The following is a 24,960-nucleotide window of genomic DNA, read 5'->3' as shown; positions in this document are numbered from 1 at the left end:
TAAACCAAGAGTTTATTCACAAATATGTGATGGATTTTTTTCCTCCGTGGGCACCACAGACGAACACTCAATGAGTTTTTCTTCAGCATCCTCAAACTCCTGCTCCCACGCTGGCATGAGGCATCTGGATAAAGCTGACAGTAAATCCTAGGAGGAATGGCTGAGGGAGCTGGGAAAGGGGCTGAGCCTGGAGAAAAGGGGGATCAGGGGGGATCTGGTGGCTCTGCACAAGTCCCTGACAGGAGGGGACAGCCAGGAACAGGGATAGGAGGAGAGGGAGCGGCCTCAGGCTGGGCCAGGGCAGGCTCAGGGTGGACAGCAGCAGGAATTTCCCCATGGAAAGGATGCTCAGGCCTTGGAAGAGGCTGCCCAGGGAGGTCTGGAGTGCCCATCCCTGCAGGTGTCCAAGGAGTGACTGGATGTGGCACTCAGTGCTTTGGGGACAAGGTGGGGATTGGTCACAGCTTGGACTCCACGGCCTTGCAGATCTTTTCCAACCCAAAAGATTCTGGGATTTGAAAGAGACAGCTTCTACGTTTTAACCGCAGGCTTCTGAGTGGAACTGCTCCCAAGAGAAGTTAAGACAGACTAATAATTTAAAGGGTCTTCAAAGCACAGGATGTATTTCCACTGCACTTGAGGAGTGAAATCATTTTCTAGGGAAATATTCATGAACAGCAAGGCCGAGCTCTCCACGGATGTCACGCAAGCCCTGCCGCTTGGAGAAGGGGATGATCCTCCCCAGTCGCGGGTAGCAGGGGAAGAAGGAAGGCCTCCCACTGCAAAACAAGCCCAGACTCTCTGGCAGCATCCCCGATTCATCCTCAGCGGAGGGGACAGACTTTCAAAGGGGAGTCTCGGGCAGCGATTCGGGTTGACAAAGTTAAAACCCAGTGAGGTTCACACAACCGGACAGGAAAATAAGCAGCTGCACAAGCTGGGCTGTTTTTAATCCACCACGGATTTTGGGGGATGTCAGGAGCAATTGGAAAAAAAGGAAACAACCGTGCAATGACTCTGGGAAGCTGGAGGAGTGACTCACGGCTTGCCACAGTGCCAGTGGAGTCAAGGACCAGCCAAGGACCTTCCCAAAGGGTTCTGCGAGGGCTGCACTCACCTGGGAAGGAAAGTTCCAGAAGCCAGAGCCCTCTGGTTTGTTAGTGCCCAGGAGAAGAACGTGGGACACACCGTGTCACACACAAACTGGACGTGACAGGAGCCTGCAAACACCCAGAGAGGGCCGAGAGGAAGGACTTTGACACAAGCGACGCGTAGAAAGATTCAAAGATCTTTCTGAAGTGTCAAAACAAAACAAAATCCAGATTCACACCAAAAAGAAACCCAGCACCAAGACCCAAGGCGGAGATTGCCCTTGGGGAGAAGCAGCAAAGCCCGTCCCTGTTGAGCAGAAGCTCAATAAAAAAAGAAAGTGATTTGAGCAGGAGCGAAGTGTCTCTTTTCACAGCTGAAGGACTCTGCTGCTCGCAGGACTGAATTAGCTAAAATTAGCTCTCACAGTTGCATTCGCACCAGCACCTCCAGCCTCCCGTGTGGATGAGTAGTTTTGGTGAAAGCAGCTTTAATTTGGATTCAGAGCATGCAAATTTCAGGAGAACAGTGATTCCTGACCAGCTCCTTCCACGAACAGTGATGCATAAAAAACACTGTCTTGCACATTCAAGTTTAATCCTCCTCTGAAATATTTATTTTTGGAACAATTCAGGGAACAGAAAGCCTTCAGCCCAGACGAATTACAGCTAAAAATAGAGGGTTTAAGAATTCAGGAATTCTTCCTACTGTTCTGTCTAATCAATACAGCTCCACTGTGACTTGTGTCGTCTGCGTTATCTGTCAAAGCACATCCCCACGGCCACCCTCTGCCAGCACTACCCAACCTGCATCTTTTGGGATACTCCAGGCCAGAAATAGCGTTTTTATTGATTTGAGATTCACAAAGACTCAGCTGCTACGCACATTACACAAGGAGCAGCGAGAACAGAGGCAAGCCTTGAACTATGAAATCATCCTTCAAGGCTGGAGCTCCTCCAGTGCTGGGGGAGCATTAATGAACTCGTTGATGGCAACAAGGAGAAGGAGCAGCTTTCATTATCCAAATGTCATTTGTCCACTAATGAGAGGCTCCAAGCCAACTGCTGACCTTCCTGAGATGCCCTCTTGCATCAGGAAAGAACGGGAAGGAGCTCCTCAATGTCACAGCTGAGTTAAGAGTGACCGGGAACATTCTCACATGTAAAATCCTGCTCTCCACACCAGGGCTGCTACGTGCAAACAGGTCTGAGAATGGAATCCTGGCCCATGGCAGCTCTGAACAGCACCCACCAGCGCGTGGGAGAGGATTTTGGCCCAGGGTCCAAGGCTGCAAGAGGAAATCTCCTGAAATAAAACATCCCAGCACTACCAGAAGTCACCAAACGTCACAGAACTCGGCAGCACAAGGGACACCAGAGTGTGAGCAGCTCTTAGTGACCTGTTTATATATTCACATCATCCCTGCTCGCCTGCCGCTACAGCAGAGCAAACCACCACCAAACCTCCCCAGCCCACAACTGGAACAAGCAGGGGCCATTTGCAAGGGCTTCTCTCTCAGTGCCTTTTGAAAAACTGACGTTTTTAAAAAGTCTTTCACAAAGTCTCTCGGCCAAGGTGTCCCAGGTTGCTCCACACGTCCAACAAGAAGGATCCTCCTGTTCCTCACTGCACACACGCCACACCCAGAGCAGGACACAGCTCCTCTGGCAAGGCTGGAGGCGCTTCCAGAACAGCTCCTGGGTTTGATTCCACTTCATTCCATCACAAACCCTTGCTGCGCAGATCAAAGGCGCAACAGAACAGTTCTGGTGTCACGGACACCAAAAACACAACGCGAAGGTGTATTTAAAGACAGAGAGAGAAGACGGTGATAGGACAAGGGGTGATGGTTTTAAACTGGAATATTGGATATTGGGATGGAATTCCTGGCTGGGAGGGTGGGGAGGGGCTGGGATGGAATCCCCAGAGCAGCTGTGGCTGCCCCTGGATGTGTCCGAGGCCAGCCTGGACAGGGCTTGGAGCAGCCTGGGATAGTTTGGAACGGGATGATCCTTAATGTCCCTTCCAACCCAAACCATTCCTATGACTCCGTATCAAACATCCCCCAGCACGGAGAACTCCCTAATCCCACTGGAACTACAGAACACTGTCTTTCCTCAGCTTCGGAAAAGGAAACCCAAGAAGGAAATTGCAGGCACCAAGAGTGATCCTACCAAGTTACAGCAGATTAAGGAATGCTGTCTGCAGTGTCAGCTCAGGCCCCGCTGTGGGCAAATGGGAGCAAAGTTTGGATTTCCCATCTCCTTGGGCCCTGCAGGCTGCCACAGCAACAGCTCCTGGAGAATTCCCAACCACCCCTGACACTTTATCAGTGTAAGAATGCACAGAAATTCATGAGACTGAAATCTCCTTACGTTCTCGAGGTTGATGCCTGCCAGGTTTCATAACTGAAGTGCCTGAGCTGCCCATTAATATCTCCTCACCTACACCAGGTCACGAGCTCCTCCTGTGCCCCTGTCCTGGAGGAGGGAGGGGATTATCCCGTGGGGATGTGTGGGTGGGCAGGGAGCTGCAGGTCTCAGCTCAGGGACGGTTCATGGACCTCAGTGAGCACTCAAAAACCCACCCATCAAGGATTTGATGGGAAAGGATCCACGCAGACAGCAGTGGGAGCTCCTGGAGCTTGTGAATGGAGCATTTTACAGGGACTCTAATGTGAAACCACTGACCTGTGCTGCTTCACCCCAACTCACAGCTGCCCCAAGTCCTCACCTAAAAGTACAACAGAGATCTTGGATTGATTGAATTCCTGGCTTTTCAGCTTGGAAACTTATTACAGTAGTTGATTTTGCACGGATGCTTTGGAAGAAAAAAGGAAAAACTCAAGTTCAACAGAATCCAGGCTGGCAGCATGACCAGGACACTGGGTAAAAACCTCTGAAAAGACACGTTATTCGGTTAATATATAAATATTTCCATGCAGAAGGTCATCTGTGTACATTTCTATAAAGCCAAGTCTCGTGCCCAGACGTGCTCTAAATGAAGAGCAGTATCTCAGCAGGCCAGTGTGACAGGTTTAATAAGCTCTGCATTTGAGGGGAAATAGCTCAGATGTGCAGGAGCACATGAGGATTCTAGGATTTTGCTTTTACCTCTTCCACATTATCCATGTAAGTTCCATATTTCGTTTTTTGGGACAATGATGATAAAGCAGATGCTTTGTCACTCTTTCCAGGCAGAAGGATTACAACTTTTGTCTTTTAAATGATGCCAGACAGCAACACAGGCAGTGTTTGAGGAAAACATGAAAAACCAAACAATCTTTTATTTTCCACTGCACAAACACAGCAGGTTTAAAGCCTCAACCACCAGCTGACTTCTCTGTGAAGTCTCAAGAGCAAAACCATGAATGTGGATCAGAAAAAAAAGGAAGGTATAAAAGGCATTTACACACCACACAGAAGCACTGCTGCTTCAGGGCTCGAAATCACTGAGCTGCCCTGCTTATTCTCTGCAATCTCCTGCTACTGAACCACCTGAAACCTTAGTGAGCTACAGCAAGCACAGCTCTCCTTTATTTCTTTACACACAAGAACCTCCCTGAGCTCCTGCCTGTGGGGAAGTGAGTGCTGGGACCAAGGCTCACAACCCCAGGGACAGATTCTCCGACTCAGGACAGTCAAAACTGTCCAGGGCTTAAGTGAGCCCCTGTCTGACAGCTGAATATTTCAGCTCTTGTTATTTTAGAGCCTGGGCTGCACAGTGAAGAATTACAGCTCCTTGCTGGGCTTCTGTAGCAGGGGACAAGCTGAGCCTGCCCTGCAGGGTGATGATGACAACCCTGGCACGGGGGTTGTGCTCAGGTTGGGTTTTTCTTCCCCTCCTTCTTGCAGCTAAAAAGCTTTTCCAGGAGCCATGGCTGGTCAGCAGCACAGAGAGGATACACTTTGTCCGGTGTCAAAATATGTAAACCATAAAATCAGAATTCCAGGGACACCTCCCACCGTCCCAGGCTGCTCCAAGCCTTGTCCAGCCTGTTCCAGGGATCCAGGGGCAGCCACAGCTGCTCTGAGCACCCTGTGCCAGGGCCTGCCCACCCTCCCAGCCAGGAATTCCTTCCCAACATCCAACCTAAACCTTCTCTCTCTCACTTTGAACCACCCTCCTTTTTCCTACCACTCCAGACTCTTAGCTGAAGTCCCTCTCCCTTTTTTTTATTGGCGCCCGGACTAGAGGGAATCCTCTGCTCCAAAAGTTAACGACACTCAAAATCATCGCAGAGACAGCATGAGGTGCTAGAATCAATCCAAACCAAAAATCCATTCAGAAGATGAGCACATTCCACAGGTTTTCAGAGGATTTGTCACCTGGAGGTTTTACACGGAAAAGACCAGATTAGCAAGAACGAAGCAATGTCTGTGTCCTAAGATACCAAAAATGAAATATTCAACTCCTGGTTACACACTGATTTTGTCAGGACCCCACTGTGATCTCAGCTGGCCAGAAATCACTCAAGAAACATCCCAAATTCTCCTGGAAAATTCAGGAGAAGCCTCAAAACATCACCTGACCTCTCCTCTGTGGGCAATACTTTCCAGAACTTGCACCTCAGCTTAGGCAGAGCTTTGTTAGGTCAGCTCTGAGTGATCCTCAGCACAACCAACCTCTCGCCACGCCAGAAAGAAGAATCTGAGCAGTACCAGAGTGCAGGAGAATCAGAGAAAAACCAACATTCTCCTGTTATTTCTGATCTCCAGCTAAAATCAGAGCAGATTTGCTCTGAGGTGCAAGCAGAAAGTGATACCTGTACCTGGGGAAAGGGGAGATGGGAGATAAAGGTCAGGGCAGTGCACACAGATAGGGTTCAGGTCATTAACATTTAGTTCTTTGCCTCTTAGCTCACAGATCACGTTTCCAAGGCATAAAGACACTCACCTTACCCAAGCTTTTCAGGCTCAGATTGAAAAACAAACCCACCACCAACAACAAAAAAAGTCCATTCAGAAGGGGTAAGTTTCCCTTTGTTAAAGGTGAGTTGGAAAACCAAGCAGAGTAAGACTCAAAGCCGTGCTGTGGATAAGTTCTTGGACTGAATTTATTTAAATAAACTCATTTAATTTTGTTGAATGAAATTAAATTTCATGTCCTTTGAATTTAAATTCCTTTATCCTGCATCAGAACTACGGCTTTTAGGGATTTTTAAGCAGTGTCACTTCTTAGCAAACTCAAGGCAACAGTGGCCTGCCCTGAAATTAACCTGATAAATCCTTCAGATGCTTATTTACAACTGTAAGAGAGTAATTAGAGTTTCTGAAGAAATAAGTTTCTAAAGCCAACAACAACAACAACAAAAAAAACCTGGAACAGAAGATGAGCACTCACTTCCCGTTATGCAACTGCCTGAAAAAAATAAACCCAGATTTGTTCAATTCAGCATGAAAAACTGGGCTGGAGTGTGAGCACCCACCATCAGCTGCTGACAGGTTACAACAAGGTGCAGACAGCTGTGTCAAAGCAGAAGCCAGGAGCAAAGGGCTGCAGGATCTGAGACCCCAAACACACCCGGCACAGCACCAGGGGCTGGCACTGCCACCCACCGGCCCTAAACCTGCAGGATGCTGCTAAATATCACCTCATTACAGGGTTTTAAATCTAAACAACACCTCATTACAGGGTTTCAAACCTATCTCTGGTTACTGTCATGGCAGGAACAGCCCGAGGAGTGGAGGCATGAGCATCCCAGAATTGAGATTGGGAAAGATCTCCAAGGTCACTGAGTCCAAGCTGTGCCTGATCCTCACCCTGTCCCCAGCCCAGAGCTCTGAGTGCCACCCCCAGGTGTTCCTTGGACACCTGCAGGGATGAGGAATCCAAACCTGCCTGGGCCTGAGCACCTTTTCCATGGGGAAATTCCTGCTGGTGTCCACCCTGAGCCTCCCCTGGCCCAGCCTGAGGCTGCTCCCTCTCCTCCTGTCCCTTGCTCACCACAAACCTTCTCTCAAGCAGAGAGCAAAGCTCCCTCCTCTAGGAGTCGTCCACTTTTACTTCACTGCATTTTTGAAGGTTCAGTCACAGCAAACAAACAAGGAGCTGCATAAGAACTACAGGGAAAATAAAAAAAAGAGAGAATTCAGCACCTTCAAAGATCCCCACAGACCCTCTTCTCCTGGGAAAGCAGAGGAGCAGCTCTCAGCCTGCCTGTGTTATCAGAGCAGTGACAGCCTAAGCCCAGGGAGCTGCTGGAAGTGTTTTCCCTGATCCTTGTTCTCTGCTTATCAAGGAAAGTGATTCCTGCCCTGAAAATGCAGCAGGACCAGCAGCAGTTTCCTCATCAAGATTGGAACCAGTACAACGTGTGTTGCTTCACACCACCGCCAAATAAATCAGGGCAGACTGATTTATTTATATATATATTTACTGCTCAAAAGCCTCCAAGGACGCCCCCAGAAATCAAAAGCTGCATTAATAAATATGAATTATCACTGAATGAAAAACGCTTCAGACGCACCCAGAAAATTCATTTCCAGCACTACGCTTAATCCACCTGATTTCTGTTTCTCTCAGCAACTGGAATTCAGAAAGTTCTCGGGTTTAATGCACAGGTTCTTACTGCAAAGACCAATTAAAAAATAATTATACCACCCAGCTTTTAATCTGGACTTAAAACTGTTCAGCTCAGCCTCATTAAGAAAAAAAAAAGAAGAAAAGCCCAGCTGTTCCTATGGAAAATGATCCATCCACACTTTCCCTTGTTCCTGCCTGAGACACAAACACGTTTCTGCTACCAGTCACTCACCCAGATCCAAAAACCAGGAGCGCCGAGGCCACGGGGTGTGGGCATGTGTGATTCCCCACCTGCAGAGTTCCCCCAGCCCTGCATCCAACAGCAGCAGGAGCTGGAGCTGCTGGAGAGATCCAGAGATCCTGCTCCAGGGCTGGAGCCAGGCTGGGAGAGCTGGGAATGTTCCCCTGGAGAGGAGAAGGCTCCAGGGAGAGCTCCGAGCCCCTGGCAGGGCCTGAAGGGGCTCCAGGAGAGCTGCAGAGGGACTGGGGACAAGGGATGGAGGGACAGGACACAGGGAATGGCTTCCCACTGCCAGAGGGCAGGGATGGATGGGAGATTGGGAATTGGGAATTCCTGGCTGGGCTGGAATTGCCAGATTTGCTGTGGCTGCCCCTGTATCCCTGGCAGTGCCCAAGGCCAGGTTGGACAGGGCTTGGAGCAGCCTGGGACAGTGGAAGGTGTCCCTGCCATGGCATGGGGTGGCACTGGATGATCCTTAAATCCCTTCCATCCCAAACCATTCTGGGATTCCAGAATCCAGCAAAGCTCCTCCAGCGTGCACTGCCAGGCTCCACTCCCAAAGCTGCATTCACTACTCAGGGAATCCACCCTGGAGCTGGGAATCCACCCTGGAGCTGGGAATCCACCCAGGAGCTGGGAATCCACCCAGGAGCTGGGAATCCACCCAGGAGCTGGGAATCCACCCAGGAGCTGGGAATCCACCCAGGAGCTGGGAATCCACCCAGGAGCTGGGAATGCAGTGACACTGCCCCGTGCACCACATCTGACAGCTACTGAGGAAACCAAAGCTGTGCCAGAGCTCCTGAGGCAGCCAGGATTGGGGATTTCTGAGTCCCCCCCACCACGACGGAGCCAGGGGCTCCTGCTGCCTTCACCTACAACTCCAACTCCAACTCATCCTCCCACGGCTTCAAAGACAAATCCCACCGACAACGGAGACAAGCCTAACACCATGTCTCACGTGCAGCTCTGTTATTTCTGCAGCTCTCAGCAGTTCTCCAGTCGGCAGAAAGAAAAGATTTGTACTGGGAGTTCCAGCAGACTCCAAACCTCCCGGCCTCCCCTACACGCAGATATTGCAATTTCCACTGGAACCAGCGTGCGGCTCCCAGCGCCTCCAAGGACAACAGTGCGGCTTATCAGGGTGAGAGAGTGAAAAGAACAATGAATAATACAACTTTCTGCTGTTTCAAGTTGACTTAGAACGAAGCAAACCCTGTGTTTCTGGCACATCGCTGAATTCCCACTCAGCAGGATCCCAGTGCAATCCCCCACAGGCATTGCACGAGGTGAAGATTCAGGGTTTGCCCTCACTACAAGGAGTTTTCCCCATCAACTGCTCCTTCCAAAGCAACCATTTCGTGATTTTAAAACCAGAAACAGGTAGGGAAGCACAAAAAAGCACACTGAACCACTCTACTGTGTTTTAAAAGGAGTAATAATGTAAAATCATGAAGCCAAGAGCCATTGATACATGGTTTTTAATTTCCATCTTGCTTGGCTCCACCTCAAGACCTAAGTGACGTTTCTCAATGAAGATTGGGACCACATTCCTTCAATCTTCTGTAACAATTTTTCATTAGAGAGGTTTGGGCTGGAGGAACCTTAAGGATGGGCAGGGACACCTTCCACTGCCCCAGGGTGTTCCAAGCCCTGTCCAGCCTGGCCTGGGACACTGCCAGGGACCCAGGGGCAGCCACAGCACCCTGTTCCAATGATTTCTCCCTAATAAACAACTCAAATCTCCCCTCCTTCAGTTTAAAGCCATTCCCCTCGTCCTGGCACTCCATGCCCTCTGTACAGAGTTCCTCTCCAGCTCTCCTGATGTACCTGAAATCAAAGCAATTGCCAGGAAAACAAGCACAGCAAATCCACACCCCAAATCCTGTCTGAGCTCACCTGGAAGTGGGAAGTCGGGATGGCCCCAAGCTCTCAGCTCCCTCCAGCCCAGGCTGGGAGCAGCAAAGAGCTCCAGCCCTGCACAGGGCCCAGCTGGGCACCAGGATGAGCTCCTGGCCAGCAGCAAACTCCAGCCAAAAGCTTTTTGTTCCAAGCTGCTCCAGTTCAGTTTGCTTCGTTTTCCGATTAATTAGTAAAGATGTTTGACAGCCAGATCCACTTTATTACTCACAAAATGTTCAGTGCTTCCCCTCTCTTCCTCTTACACTTCTGCCTCTTTAGATTTAGAATATTTATAAGACCTTTTTTAGCTTTTTTAGCCAAATCAGTAGAATCATGAGGGGCTTGTTCACTGGGTTGTTTTTTTTTTCCCTCTTTGGTGTTTGAAAGAAGAAAGTTTGAAATACTTTCAGGTCTGTCCATCCCCCTCCCAACCAGACATTCCAGGTTTTGACTTCTGTTTCAGGAGCTGCTTCTGTGTTTCATGCAAGAAACTTTCTGGAATAAAACTAAAATAACTGCAGACTGTTTTGGGTTGGAAGGGACCTCAGGGATCATCCCAATCCATCCCTGCTCTGACACCTCCCAGTGTCCCAGGCTGCTCCAAGCTCCATCTAATCTGGCCTTGGGCACTGCCAGGGATCCAGGGGAAGGCACAGCTTCTCTGGGAATTCCACCCCAGTCCTTCCCCACCATCCCAGCCAGGAATTCCTGCCCAATATCCCAGCTAGCCCTGCCCTGTGCCAGTTGAATGTGTGCAGAACTCAGATTTGCCTTTGCACAGCACAGAGATCACTGAAACCACAGCACAGGGACATTTATTAACAGCCAGGCCTCAGGAACGAAGAGGACACAAACCAGACGCCCGGCAGTGCTCAGGAATGAAAGAATCTCTGACTGTGTCCTGTGAGATGCCCAGTCCTGCAGATCTCCACTGAGGCACAGGCTGCCTGTTCCCTATTCACATTCCAGAAGGAAGCTGGGATGCCTCAGAGAGTTTCACCCTGTGCTGGGTTTGTTCTTTTCCTCCACCCCATCATGTGCTGCTGGAGCTTCCTCGGCCAGGCTGAATGAATGAGTCACTCAATTAACCCAGAACTTTCACAAAGGACATGTGAGAGCAAAAGCCTGCCTCCACTCTGCTCAACCCCGTGAGCATCTGAAAACAAAAAATCAGTTTTTCTTTTTTCAAAAATATATTTAAAAGCAAATCAGTGGAATAGCAGAATTTAATAAAAACTCGCTGAGAGAGGACAAGGCACGTGCAACTCCCAGATTAAAAACCGTAAGATTTCAAGAAACACAGCCCACATCCCTGTTCAGTAATGAAAATGCTCCTCCCAGTACACAACCCCCCCTTTTTGGTATTATACTTTGAGAAGCACAATATGAAGTATTTTATCTAGAAATCCCAGCTCCTGTACTTTGAGACGTTAACAGAAAAACTCCCACACGAGATAAGCAGGGAGAGGAGCGCTCAGTGTGAGCTGCAGGTGGGAAACCTTGTGCTGAGAGGACAAAGGTGACCGTGGCAGCCACAGATAATCTTTTTTTTTTTTTTATCTGCCACTACTGAGACTTTCGAGCTGGGTTATTTCCTTGGCACCAGCAGTGCACAGAGCACTTGGCTTTGAGGAGGGAAAGGTTCTTTTCTGCTGCAGAGAAGACGGAGAGACTGAACAAGCCAAATGAGACACCTGGCACTGGGGCACCCTGGGCACTTGGGTGGTGACACCGAGCTCTGGGTGCTGTCACAGCTGCAGGGAAGGGATGGGACATCCACACCGACCTGGCCAGCCTGGAGACGTGGGACTGTGCCAACCTCAGCAGGTTCAAGGGCAAAGCTCTGCACCTGGGCTGGGACAATCCCAATCCCAGATCCAGGCTGGGGATGAAGGACTGAGGAGGGCTGGGGGATGAGAAGCTGAACGTTGCCTGGCCAGAGACCCCCTGTGCCTGGCTGATCCCAGCAGGAAATGGGGGATTCTGCCCCATTCCGGTGGTTCCCCACCTGCAGAGCTGCCCCCAGCCCTGCATCCCAAAATCCACAGCACCTGGAGCTGCTGGAGAGATCCACAGGAGGCCCCGGAGCTGCTCCAGGGCTGGGAGAGCTGGGAATGTTCCCCTGGAGAGGAGAAGGCTCCAGGGAGAGCTCCGAGCCCCTGGCAGGGCCTGAAGGGGCTCCAGGAGAGCTGGAGAGGGGCTGGGGACAAGGCGTGGAGGGACAGGACTGGGGTGAATGGCTTTAGCTGAAGAGAATACATTTAGATCGTTTATGAAGAGGAAATTCTTGGCTGTGAGGGTGGAAAAGCCCTGGCACAGAGCAGCTGTGGCTGCCCCTGGACCCCTGGCAGTGCCCAAGGCCAGCCTGGACAGCCCTTGGAGCAGCCTGGGATGGTGGAAGGTGTCCCTGCCATGGCAGGGGTGGCACTGGATGATCCTAAAGGTCTCTCCCACCCCTCCAGTGTGGATTCTGTGATCTGAACCCCACAGAGTCCCCAGGACCATCAGAGGCTGCAGCACAAACAAGGAGCTGTGGGGACACAGCCCACCCTTCCCCACCACCCAAGGGTAAAAACGAAGGAGATGAAAAAAAAGGACCAAGCAGAGACCAAACCTGCTCTGCACAAACCCACACACGACTCTGAGCTGTTGTCACAGCCCTTACATCCTGATTTAACACTGAAGTGGGGAGTGCAAGACTGTCCCGCTGACTTACAAACACATATCACAACACTTGACTCACCTCACTCTCCTGTTCATGCTGAATTATTTGCATTTATTCCTCTGATCTAGCTTTTTCTTCTTTTTTTTTTCCTTCCTACCCCTAATCCCACCAAAAAAAAAAAAAAAAAGTTTAGGCTTGAATTTAAAGCATTAACAGGATTGCTGAAAGAAACCGACTTTGAAAAGCCTGTTATCAGTCAGCCAGTGCAGCTGGTGGATACCCAGCCCTCCCTTTGTAGTTGGAATTCTCTAATAAAGGAACATCTGAGCTTAATCCAAAGCTTCTGTTTCATAAATAATGAGATTCCCCGATCTTTCATTTGAAAACTAAACTAACTGAAGGACAAAACTGCAGCTCCTCCGAGGCACTTTGGCACTTTCCCTGCTTTGAAGCAAGGGTTAAAAATTCAGCGTGGAAAAATTACACTGCTCAGGGTGATCAACAAGATATTCATCACCAGAGCCCCCCCCGTCTCACTTCTGTCTTTCAGAGGATCATTTCCCAATCTCTGTTTGTATTTCACTCCCCAGTTTATAAGTCGGGAAGCTTCTTTCCATTAAAGCAACTCTTTAGAATAAAGCAGGGCGTTACACTCGTACAACCAGGATGCTCCGACGCATTTCAATTTAGATGAACTATTTTTCATTACTCCTTGTGCTCCCCACACACACAAACTTGCAAAATTAGCTCAGCAGCACTGTTTAATTATTCAAATGGAGCTGAAAACATAACCCCCCCCCCCCCCCCACTGAAATTTTGATGAGGTGTTAATAAGGCTCTGGAACCGTGGCTCCTGCTTCCCCCTCTCCTCGGGCACCAACTGACATCTCTTAATTAAAAAATGAGCAAAAGCAAAGTCACCACACTAAAAACACACAAAAATAACCGACTCCCTTCGACTCCACATGGATTTGAGGGGCAAACTTTGCGCTACATAACTTCTCGTTGAGTTCACATCCAAGCCTTCGATTACATCAGCACCTCAAAATGATCTTGGAAGAAGCGAAGCCTGCCAGGGAATTTCACTGGGGAGACGTAGCAGGCACACTCAGCAGATCCGGCTGCTGCAAGATTATTCTACAGATAAATTACATACCAGAAAAAAAAAAATAAACACACCCCAGACTAGCAAGAAAACCAGCTTAATTCTGATGAATCGGGGGCACTTTCCGTGTTTCTGGAGGCACATCCCAGAGCAGGGAAATCAATATTCCATTTTACACCCCCATGGGAGCTCGGACTTGCAGGAGCTGTGTCTGGGGGGAGCGTGGGGTGTGCGCAGGGCTGAGCTTGAACTCCAAGGGCAGGAACCATGAAAGTTCAGCGAGTCCCTGCCAGAATCCAGCTGGACTTCACTTTAGACATCCAAACTTCCCCAGAGTTTGTATCCCTGCCTCCCAAAAACCCGTGCTGAGGAGCAGCAAAGTGCTTTGGAAACTTCCATTCTGACCCCACCGACAGCATAAAAAAGCCAGTTTTCACTGTGACTCCTGCACAGTCCTCGCAAGAAAAGGGGGGAAAAGGGGGGAAAAGGTGGGAAAAGGGGGGAAAAGGGGGGAAAAGGGGGGAAAAGGGGGGAAAAGGGGGGAAAAGGGGGGAAAAGGGGGGAAAAGGGGGGGAAAAGGGGGGAAAAGGGGGGGAAAAGGGGGAGGAAAAGGGGGGAAAAGGGGGGAAAAGGGGGGAAAAGGGGGGAAAAGGGGGGGAAAAAGGGGGGGAAAAGGGGGGAAAAGGGGGGAAAAGGTTCCCTTGGTCTGACATTGCTGGGGACACACAGAGACAAAGCCACATGCACAAATTCAAACACAACTCCTGCTCGTGGCTTCAAACGCAACAGCCAAAGCCAGCACAGCTCTTGGAGACTTCTGGTGCTTGGGAGCAGCTTATGGAGGAGAGGAAAAGCAGTTTGGAAAGAGTTAAATCCTCCAGGAGGAGTCCAAGATGTGCACTGGACAGCTCTGTCCTCGCCATAACCTTCCTTCCACTGCTCTGCCCTGGTCACTCCCTTAATTCCTTAAATGTGCTCCTCTCACTTTCCCAAGAGGACTCGAGTTACCCGTGCCCTCCTGAGCGAATCTTCTATTCTCCAACAGTCAAGTCCCCAAAATAACTTCTCTATTCTCCGGTGTCACTTTTGGAGCATTTCCTTCTCTCATTATATAACCACGGAGCTCTGCTTTAAAAGGGAATCTCCTTTTATCACAGGAAGTCAAAGCCCCAAGGGGAAAAAAACAAACAAAAAAAAAAACCACAACCCATCAAGTCTGTGGTATGTTTAAACAAGACACCATCAGCTGATGCCAGCCAGAGTCAGGATTTCTGGGAGCAGCGTGTTAAATTCTGTGCTCCAATCACCCCCACTACAGCCTTTTCAAAATGGTTTTTGTAGCGAAAAATAAAGAATAAATTCTGATGGCCTTAAACGGGATCTGAGAAAACAGAAACACAGGAGAAAAACCAGCAGCTGGGAGCTCTGGAGAGAGAGCAGAGCAGCAGGAAAAGGGGGAGCAGAGGGAAACCTGTGGCACGAACACAGCTCGGGGTAATTAAGGAAAAAAAAAATGCAAACGGATGCTTTGAGAGCTAAAGGCCTTTGTGAACCCCAGCCATCCACTCACCCCTCACCACCTGGAGGGCTCCCAGGGCTGCAGGGGCAGGGCAAGGCTCTCTCTGCCCACCAGAGCCACCCCAAAACCCCCCTGAAAGCCCAAACTCGGGGCAGACCCAGGTGCCAGGCTGCGCTCCGAGAGGAGCACCCAGGGACGTGCCCACGGGCAAAGCCTGTCAGCAGGACCAGCAATTCCTGCTCGTCTGGCATCAAGCTCAAACCTTCCCGGCAGAAAACCGAGCTCGGAGGTGTGCAAGGAGTTTCCTTCCCGTGCCCCAACGCCTCCAGATTCGCGTTCATTCCTTCCAGGAGAGGGAAATCCCACAGAAGCTGCCAGCTAAGGGACAAAACACGCTAAAAAAAACCAGAACAGCACGAGTGAAAAGAGTTGTTGCAGCTTTAAGAACAAGGCAATGACTGGTGAAAGAATCTTGGGATGTGGATAATGATAAAGGGGTTTTTTTTCCACACCATTAACACCCAGAGGTCTCAACTGTGCAGCTTTTTGGGATAAATTTGGGGGTTTCAGCCATCGGGCAACGCCGTGCAACACTGCTCCACATTCATATTTAGAGCTGTTAAATCCTGGTAAAACCACCGCTGCTTTTAAGGGAAAACACAAGGAAAATGTAGCAGCTCCCCTTAAAAGTGAATTCCCCAGGCTGAAAATAGTTTGGAGAAGAAACAAATCAGCTCGAGTCACATCAAACCAGTGCTAATGCAGATACACATCCCTATAAATCCAGTCATTCACCAATTACACCCATGCAAGCTCCTAAGAGGGTCACCTCGGGACAAATATGTAATCCCAATGTGACACTTGATCCTATTGCCCTACATGCTCGGTCCAAATCCCAACGCAAAAAATAAATAAATAAATAAAATAGTACATTTTAGCTAAAAAAAAAAAACAAACCAACCACCCAGTTAAAGAAAATCCAGCCCTCAGAACACGAGATGGAAATATCCTTTAATTCTCGTGTCGTAAATGCTTAAAGAGGTTAAAATCCAGCCTAAAGAAAAACAGCATGTATGCTTTAAGAGGGAAGATACCCTGGAAAAATTAACCCTGTGGATTACATGCACCGCAGTTTCATATATAAGTGCAAATTTGTGACATCAAATACAGCTTGTATTGCATCCCACAGCCGCCGGGACGGTGGTGTCACACACCACCTGACAGGAATATTGTGTGCCAACCCCACAGCACAGCCCCCCAAAGGGATTCCACGCAGGACTCGGCCTCAGTGACATCCTGAGGGGCTGTCCCATCACCCTGCATGACTGCGTGGAACCAATTTCCACTCCGGGAGTCCCATCCTGCAAACCTGGGCAGGAGCAGACACTCAAATCACCTGGAGCAGAGCAAACACTCCCAGAATCCAGAGCCCTGGGATGGTTTGGGTTAATGGGACCTTAAAGCCCAGCCAGTGCCACCCCCTGCCATGGCAGGGACACCTCCCACTGTCCCAAGGTGATCCAAGTGTCCAACCTGGCCCTGGGCACTGCCAGGGATCCACAAATCTCTGGGAATTCCCAATTCCCAGTCTCCCATCCAGCCCTGCCCTGTGGCAGTGGGAAGCCATTCCCTGTGTCCTGTCCCTCCATCCCTTGTGCCCAGCCCCTCCCCAGCTCTCCTGGAGCCCCCTCAGGCCCTGGAAGGTCACAGTGAGCTGCTCCATGCAGTGAGCTGCTAATTGCTCTGATTTATGACTTGAACCAGCAACGATTCACTCCCACCACAAGAGTGCAAAGGAAGGAAGAGAGGGTGACTCAGTTCTTTGTCTCATTCTTTGCCTCCCCCCGTCTGCAGAGCCTCTGCTGGGGCTGCTTGGGGATTTTTGTCTTTGCTCTCTCCCAGTTTGGAAGTTTCCCATTACCTAATTAAGAGCACTGAAAGTACCCATGGAGGGCAGAAAAACTTCTGAGGTTCCTTAAAGTCAGTGCAGATAAGCAAAGGAGCATTTAAAAAAAAAAAAAAACAAACAGGGCACTGCACTTAATAAAGCTGCAACAGAGAAATGGCTGAAATTGAGAGGTTAAACACAAAAAAACCACACAAGACCACCAAAATCCCCCATCCCTGAGGTGTTCCAGGCCAGGCTGGATGGGGCTTGGAGCAGCCTGGGAGAGTGAAGGTGCTCCTGCCCATGGCAGGTGGTGGAACAGGGTGATCTTCCGAGCCACAGCGTGCTGGGATTCTAGGAAAAATTAACATTCCAAATTCAGGGCTGCTGTGTTTGGGGTGAACACCCAACTCGGTGCGCCAGAGATGGAACCTGGGTGCAGACAGCAAGGAGGGAACAGGCAGGAACCAAGCACTTGGAACCGCTATGAACAGCACCAACAATCACGTTTTAAAACACTTTCTTTAAGCCGCTGTTTACAGCTGGGTTTTCCTCAGTCTTTCCAACAGCATTTCACATCCAACACCATTGCTGGTTTCACATCATTGCTGATTTTCTCCCTAAGCTGCACTTACCCACAGGGGAAGGGAGCACGTGAACTTCCCGAGCAGATGCCACTGCCAGGGGCACAGGGACCTTCAGCCCAACCCAGGGAACACCTTTCACCACAGCCAACCTCGTCCTCTCAGTGGGCCTGAATCCCAGGCAAAGCTGACCTACCGACAGTCAGCTGCTTAAAAATGCCCAGTGCTTTCCAGAGGGGATTACAGCAAAACTGTCAGTGAGCACAACTTCCAGATTTCCGTTTGCACCCTGCTCAGAGCAGTTCCAAGTGCTTCATTCCTGCCCTATCCTCACTGCTGCCTGCGCTCAGGTTCCCTTCCTGACGAGCTGAAATGGAGTTAACACCAAACACAGCAACACCGAATTTGGATTTGGGATCTGGAGCAGTTCCCAGATGAGGAGAGACTGTGGGAGAAATCCCCCACGGGCTCTGCTCAGCCCAGCTTTTCCACCAGCTCCCAAGAACCTGCTCCAAAGGACATCCACCCTTCCTTCTGGAGAGGAACTCTGTGGAGATGACACTGAGGATGGTGCCAGAGACAGCACAAGGAGCAGTGGCCACAAACCAAAGCACGCCAAGCTCCAGCTCAGCAGCAGGAAGAGCCTCTTCCCACGGAGGGGCAGAGAAATCCCTGAAACAGCTGCCCAGGGGGTCCTGGAGTCTCCCTGTCTGGTCACATCCCTGCAGCAGGTGACCCGGCCCTGGCAGGGCTTGGCCTGGGTGATCTCCTTCCAGCTCCAGTCATCCTGGGATCCAGGTGTGCCTGGCAGCCTTGCCAATGAGTATCAGCCAAGGATTTTTCACCCCAAGCTCTTGCTCAGCCCGCTGACAGCATCTCCCCATCACATTTTCCCCAGCAAAGCCAGGCTGGGTGATGAGTGCTCGGCGTTCTCCAAGCAGCTGTTCCTACTTCCCCTTCAGCAGAACTGATGCAGCTTCTGAAACGAGCGGTAGAAATCCCACCTGAGCACCGAGCCCTTTCTCACTGCCCCATTTCACTGCACTGAGACTTGTGGCACAACAACCCCATAAAAAGCATCAAGTGGAGGAGGGCAGGAACCTCCAACGAGTTCTGTTAGAGAAAACAGAAGTCGTAACATGGAAACAAACCCTCAGTATCAACTTCTGGAAGGACAAACTGCCAGAGTACCTCCAGCCAAGAGCCAACACACCACAGCCCCTGCAAGGAAAACATGGGAGGTGGGAGAAGTAAGAGCAGGTAAAAGCTCCTGGATGTTTCTCTGCCCCTTCCAGAGGATTTTAAGGACTTCACAAACATCATTTAAGTTACATGGAGATATTTGCCCCAGCCCTCGGTGTGAGAGCTGAGGGTTCCCACTCACAGGAATGAATTGAGCTCCAGCACTTGGGGAGTCACGACTCCAGAGCATGTAAACACACTCTGAAATTGCTCTGATAAACGCTCCCATCGTTTTGCTTTGTTTAGAGCAAGTGTCAACACCCTAAATTCAGCTGAAAAACAGCTTTTGGGGATGATGTAGCTCTAATACAATTTTACAAAAGACAATGACTCACTCCCAGGCGGGAGTGTGTTGGAAGTGCATGACCTAATGCTCAGAGACGTTTGCTTCTCCAAAAAGGTCCAGTTTGAATATGTACAGCATCTCCCCAACCAGTGAAGTTTCTAATAAAGAGAGTTTTTGCACACAGGAACTCACACAATTACCTCATTTATTTTTTTTTCCCACTTCTAGTGAAAATCCCACCAGCTGATCTGCAGTTTCCCTACCCTCACTTTCAGTCTTGTCCATCCCTGGACTTGTTCTCCAGCCCCTTCAGCCCTGGCTGTTGGAGCCCTGCCCCAAGGTGCCAGCCAGCACGAGGAGCTCCTCAGCACACAGGGATGGAGATGTTAAAATTCAAGCCAGGTGGAACATGGGTCATGAGCAAGCCCTGAGCACCTGACGGACAAGCAAGACGAGCCTGCTCCACGCTCAACTGGATTCCTCACAGCTCCTCCAGCTGTGAAGGGCTGATTTTTCAGCTGTTCTCTTCAGCCAGCAGCTGGGCAGCTTTCTGAGGAACTTTGCTCCAACACAAAGCCCAGAATCCTGGGATCCATTTGCAACTCCCAGCCTCGCTGCTGCTCCTTCGTGCAAACACCCCAGCTAAAATGGGGCGAAGTGTAGGAGGAAGGATGGGAGTGAGTGACACAGGCTAACCAGGATTTCAATCGTGCTAATGGATGTGATTAACTGCATACTTCTCCCAGAAGCCTCCTGCAGCTCCTCGGAGTAGCCTGATAGCCAGCACGGGGCAAACTGCTCATCCCACTTTAATCCACAGCTGCACCTCGTGTGTCACGTCACCCGCTCAGGGATACACCTGGTGCTTAACCTTCCTCACACCCACACAGCCACTCTTCCACCCTGCTCATCTGGGGCAGGGGACAGGCTCCAGCACGGCGTTTGTCCCTGCTAAACTCTCTTTCCAAGGGGAGTCACGGCTCCAAGAGGCTGGAAATCCAAGCTTGGCAAAGGAAAACTAATCCAGGGCCTATTGAGTTACACAAACCTCCCTCGATAACGCAACTACAACTATTGTTTTTGTCTGCCAGTTCTGTTCAAATCACAGGGACACTGTGAGTTTTATCTCAGTGCTGGTTATCTTGCTACTCCCCGGAGCAACTACCAATTCAGCAGTTGCCACTCTAGCCGAGAAAAGTTCTGAGAGGCAGGGAGTAAACCAAGACAAGGATTAAAAGAGCAGCAAGGAGCAGCCTTTCCTAAGAGCGAGGGAAGAAATCAGCCCCTTCCCTCCCTGTCTCCAGGGGAGCACAGGATAATAACCCAGCACCCTCCCACCTTCCAGCAGACATTTCCGGGGAGCAATGTGCACTATGGAGTTGGAATACACCATCATTTCCATGTGCAGCCACTTTTATCCAGGGAGTAACATACACTTCCCATTAACTCGGCGTCTCCTGTGTTTTCTACGGCAACAACTGCAACAAGTTTTGCTCTCCAGCACTCCAAAAGATGGGCTCTTACGGCAGCAAACAAAACTGAGTAACTTAGATGAGTCCAAGGGCAAACCCTCAGCACTATCCTGACACAATTTTTAGGAGTGCTAGAGAGTCACACCAATGTCTGTTCATAATCAGAGTCAGATTTCCCAATAATCTTAAATAAATTTCATACTTAATAATTTCTAACATACTATTAACAACCCAGAGCAACACAAGGCACCAGTGTGAGCCGCAAGCATTTCATTCTCCTCATTAGCAAGTTAAAAAATCTGCATAACATCCACAGCAACTGATTTCACTGACCTTTTCTTCCCACGAGAAATTCCTTCCCGTGCGCGGAACGCTAAGCCACGGAATTGCTTTCTGAGCTGTAGGAGGAGAAATCCCCCACCCTCCACAGGATGCAGGGCTCCTACCTGCTCTGCTCAGCCCAGCTTTTCCACCATCTCCCAAGAACCTGCTCCAAAGGAGAGCCACCCTTTTCTTCTGGAGGTGAACTCCGTGGAGATGACGCAGCACGGACAACTCCGGCTCGAGCTCTCTGCCACCCTCCCACGTGCTGTAATCACAGACCCCTGGCTTCTCTGACCTACAGCTGACTATCACCGCATTTGCCTTCTAGGAGGAAAAAGAGAAAGCACAGAAATAATCGGTTCAGCTGCTGTTAAAAGCACGAGGAAGCTGTGGACACAGATATTTGACTAAGCAAGAGATTCATCTGTTTTATTTAGGACAGGAAGCACAAACACGGAGTTCCAGGAAATAACTCTGCCTTTCAGAGCACTATCAGCTTCTTCAATTTGCCTTTGAAACTCCACAAGTACCCGCACAAATTATAATTTTGCTGTCTGCAACCTGACTCGTAACAACGTGATGAGTAACACACCTTGAACTCCTCGTTCCCAGCGGAGGAGACTGGAATTTTATCTTCCAATCCATGTCTGGCCTAGGAAAATAAATTATTTGGGGTTTTTTTTCTGGACCAAACCAAGGTATAGTCACACATTATTTCACTTTCAAGTAACCATCACTTTCATTTGAATTGCAAGCAGCTTGAATTCATCCCAACTGAATTAAACCCTGTCTGACCAGTGGTTTTCCCTGAGTCACAAGTTTGGTGTGGGTCAGAATTTGGAAGCTTGCACATCAAGACACGGTGCAGAGAGACAAAATGCAGTCCAAGTACTGAGCGATGGAGACATCACTGGTTCAGCAAGCAGCAGGTGAGTTTAAGCCTGAGGTACACAAGAGGGAGAACATGCAATGGGTGCAAAGCAGACCTGAACTCTGCAAGAGCTCAGAGCTGACTGAATGGCTCACGTCCATTTATTTCTAGGGAAGAGAGGCAACCACTAAAATACTACAAGGGTTGAGACCTCAAATATAATTACAGCTCCATTGGCTGAAATTACAGCTGTGTCAGCCCTTTTACCAGCAGGAATACGTAATTCATTTGGTTCCACTGAGCAACTCATCAGACTCCACATAACGAGCTTAAGGCTGGAAATCCAGTCCTGCCCCAGCCTCCACTCAGCCTCACCTTCTGACCCTCCCAAACCCCAATTTGCTTCTGTTCTCACTGCTGCTCAGGCTGTTGGAGGTGTCGGGGGTGTTTAATATCATCACAGAACAGTTTGGGTAAGCCTCTGCTCTTTAAAACCTTGACTTAAACTGCCTGGTGTCCCTGGGAGGCAACAAAGGAGTGAATCGAACCCAAATAGTTCAGAATTAGTAGTTCCACCTGTAAATGACACTCAGCAGCACAGCCTGCTCCCAGAGCGAGCCCAGCTTGGTTCCAGCAGTGTCTGGGAGCCTGTGGTGTGATTATTCAACCCCTGGCCACTGCAGTGCGCACCCAAACCGGGCTGCACTCCTTTACCGCAGCACCCACAACCTTCAAAGCTCCCCACAGACAAATTAGGCAACCTGTTAAAGCAGATCCCCAGACACCCTGCCAGGGTGAGGTGCTGCAGCTGGCAGGGCAGAGCTGTCCCATGAAGTCCCCCGCTCCTGGGAGCAGTGGGCAGCACAGGGACAGTGCCTGGCACAGCCCTGGCTCTGGAGGAACAAGCTGATAAAGTCAGGATCTGCTGCCATAAGCGTCCTCCAGCAGCCTCCCCTTTGGTCTTTAAGGACAAGAGTGACATAATCCTCTCCTAACATCAGCTGAGGGCTCGGGGGGAACCAGGGGTGACCCACAAAACTGTACCCATGGCAACACCGGGCTCTAGCTGAACTCCCCGGGCTGGCATCTTCAAACCACTGACACTTCTTTGTATTAGCTGATCTTTCCCTGATGTCATTTCTGCAGAGACACATAAAAACAGATTTAACAATATCCACGGCCTTCAGCTTCAGAGTCAACAGTCACAAACAGAGCAGCTCTTCTGCCTTCAAGCTTATTATTTGTCACTAACATGTAATTATTACCAAGCTAAACAAAAGACACAGGATATTGCTGCTGTTGCAACAGCAAGTAAGTTAAGCTCCTTTTCAAACTGAAAAAGGCCATCTCTTCTGATGCAAGAAGGAACAAAAGAACAAAAAAATTAAAAACTTAAAAAGAGCCCGTGAATCCTCCCAAAATGCATCTGGAAGGATAATCAGAAATTTCATCAGTTCTCGAAAAGAAAAACGAACAAAAACCCCAAAGAGTAAATCTGACAGACAGGTCTGCCCAGGCAATGTCACCTTTACCATAACTGCATTGTCAACCTGAATGATTTCGAGTAACAATTTCCCTTTGTCAAATAAAAGAAGGAGTCAATCAAGCTGCAACAGCATCCTATAGACCCAATACCAGCGAAACATCCCAGATGGGACATGAGGCAAGGAGGAACAGAGTTCCTATTCGAGTTGGAAAACTCCAGTGCAGTCCTGTCTTTAGTTTACAAAATGAAGCTGCAGCAGCATCACACGCAGAGCAGGAGGAGGCCCCGAGCAAGGCTCCTTACTCCACACACCGAGCAGCACTTGCATGGCTATTGTATTATTCAAGAAGCCTTTCAGCTGGAATTGTAAGCTGGGAAGAACGTGGTTCGCTGAACAGACGATTCCAGCTTTAAAAAACAAACCAAAACTTCTTTAAGAACTCTAAAATCAACGGGTTCATCTGCTAAATCCATACAGGAATCAGGGGAAGGAAATAAGTGAGGGGACGACCAAGTGAGAGAGACCAAGAAGCACCTAAAGAAAAGAGAACTAACCATCTAAATTCAGGTTCGGCACGCTCACAGACCAGGCTTTTCACACACCCCTCTAAGAGAGGGAGACCGTACAACGCCCATACTACCAGGATAGACCTAGAGGCAGCTTCTGGCAGCAGAGCAGCATCAGCAGAACCCCAAAACTTCACCTCCCTGAGCTTAAACTTATCAACAGCAACCCTGCATCACGCCATGGGCAATATTTGTTAAATTCCTGTACCTTATACCGCGGTATAGGGCACTTGCGCTCTGCAGGAGAAGTTTGCTCATCCCGAAAGCGCGTTTCTGGCCGGGCTGCGCTGCGATGACTGAGCAGAGGCCTGGAGCCTGGCGCATCCCCGGCCCGCCACACCCAGCGCTCCGAGCCGCGCTCTGCCCATGCTCATCCTCCTCACCCCGCTGCGAGCCCGCTGCCGTCCTTATAAAGCCGGGAACACCAGCGATCCAACGGGAGCCGAGCGGCCGGCGACGGGGAGAAAACACGGCACCGAAAGTTTCGAGCCGTCCCAAGGAGAAGCGCGGAACCGCTGCGTCGCCCTCGAGGGAAACCCGCGGGTCTCTGTGCTCCGGGGAGCCGGAGCGACCCCGCGGGGGCAACGCCGGGGGCCCCCCGGCCCGGCCCCTGCCCCCGAGCAACAAAGCCGCGCCCCGGCAGCGCCCGCTCCCTCCGCCGGCTCCCCCGGGAGATGCTCGGGGATGCTGCGGGCGCTCCCTGCGCGGCTCCCGCAGCCCCAGCCGCCTCCCGGCCCGGCCCGCCCGGCCCCGGCCCCCCGGACACCGGCGAGGCCGGAGCCCCCGCTCGGCCCGGGCCGCCCCTCCGCCGCGTCGGAGGGCGCAGCGCGGTGTCCCCGCGCCCCGTCCCCGGCCGCAGCCCCCTCCCCGCGGCCTTACCGAGCGGCGGGGGCGCGGGGCAGCGCCGGGACGGAGGCGCCTGGCGAGTGTCGCTGTCCCCTGCGGGCCCGGCGGGAGGAGGAGCGGGGAGCGGAGCCGCGCTGGCCGCGCGCCGAGCGCACTACCCTGCTGGCTTGGGGAGGGCGGGGCTCGCTCCGCCGGGACCAATCAGCGCCGCGCCGCGCCCGGCACCGACCAATCGGCGCGAGCGCGGGCGGCGCGCGGCCGCGCGGGGCGGAGGCGGCGCTGCGGTGAACGGTCAGAGCGGTTGGGTGCGGCGCGGGGCTGGGGCGGGGGCGGGGCCAAAGGAGGGGG

The 24,960-nt window shown here is 50.7% G+C and overlaps 1 protein-coding gene across 1 annotated transcript in view; it reads right to left on the bottom strand.

Moving 5' to 3' along the window:
- MAP4 (microtubule associated protein 4) overlaps positions 1-24,744 on the bottom strand; it is a 146,676-nt gene extending 121,932 nt beyond the window's left edge. Inside the window, exon 1 of the mRNA XM_066202327.1 lies at positions 24,646-24,744. The gene's annotated coding sequence lies outside the window, so the exon portion shown is untranslated. The remainder of the gene's footprint in view (positions 1-24,645) is intronic.
- Between the last annotated feature and the right edge of the window lie 216 nt (positions 24,745-24,960).

Source organism: Chamaea fasciata, unplaced genomic scaffold (genome assembly GCF_029207755.1).
Source record: "Chamaea fasciata isolate MVZ Bird 193981 ecotype frontalis unplaced genomic scaffold, bChaFas1.0.hap1 SCAF_1, whole genome shotgun sequence".
Taxonomy (NCBI): domain Eukaryota; kingdom Metazoa; phylum Chordata; class Aves; order Passeriformes; family Sylviidae; genus Chamaea; species Chamaea fasciata.
Note: the sequence above shows the minus strand (reverse complement) of the source record. Positions and strands in the feature narration are given on the sequence as shown.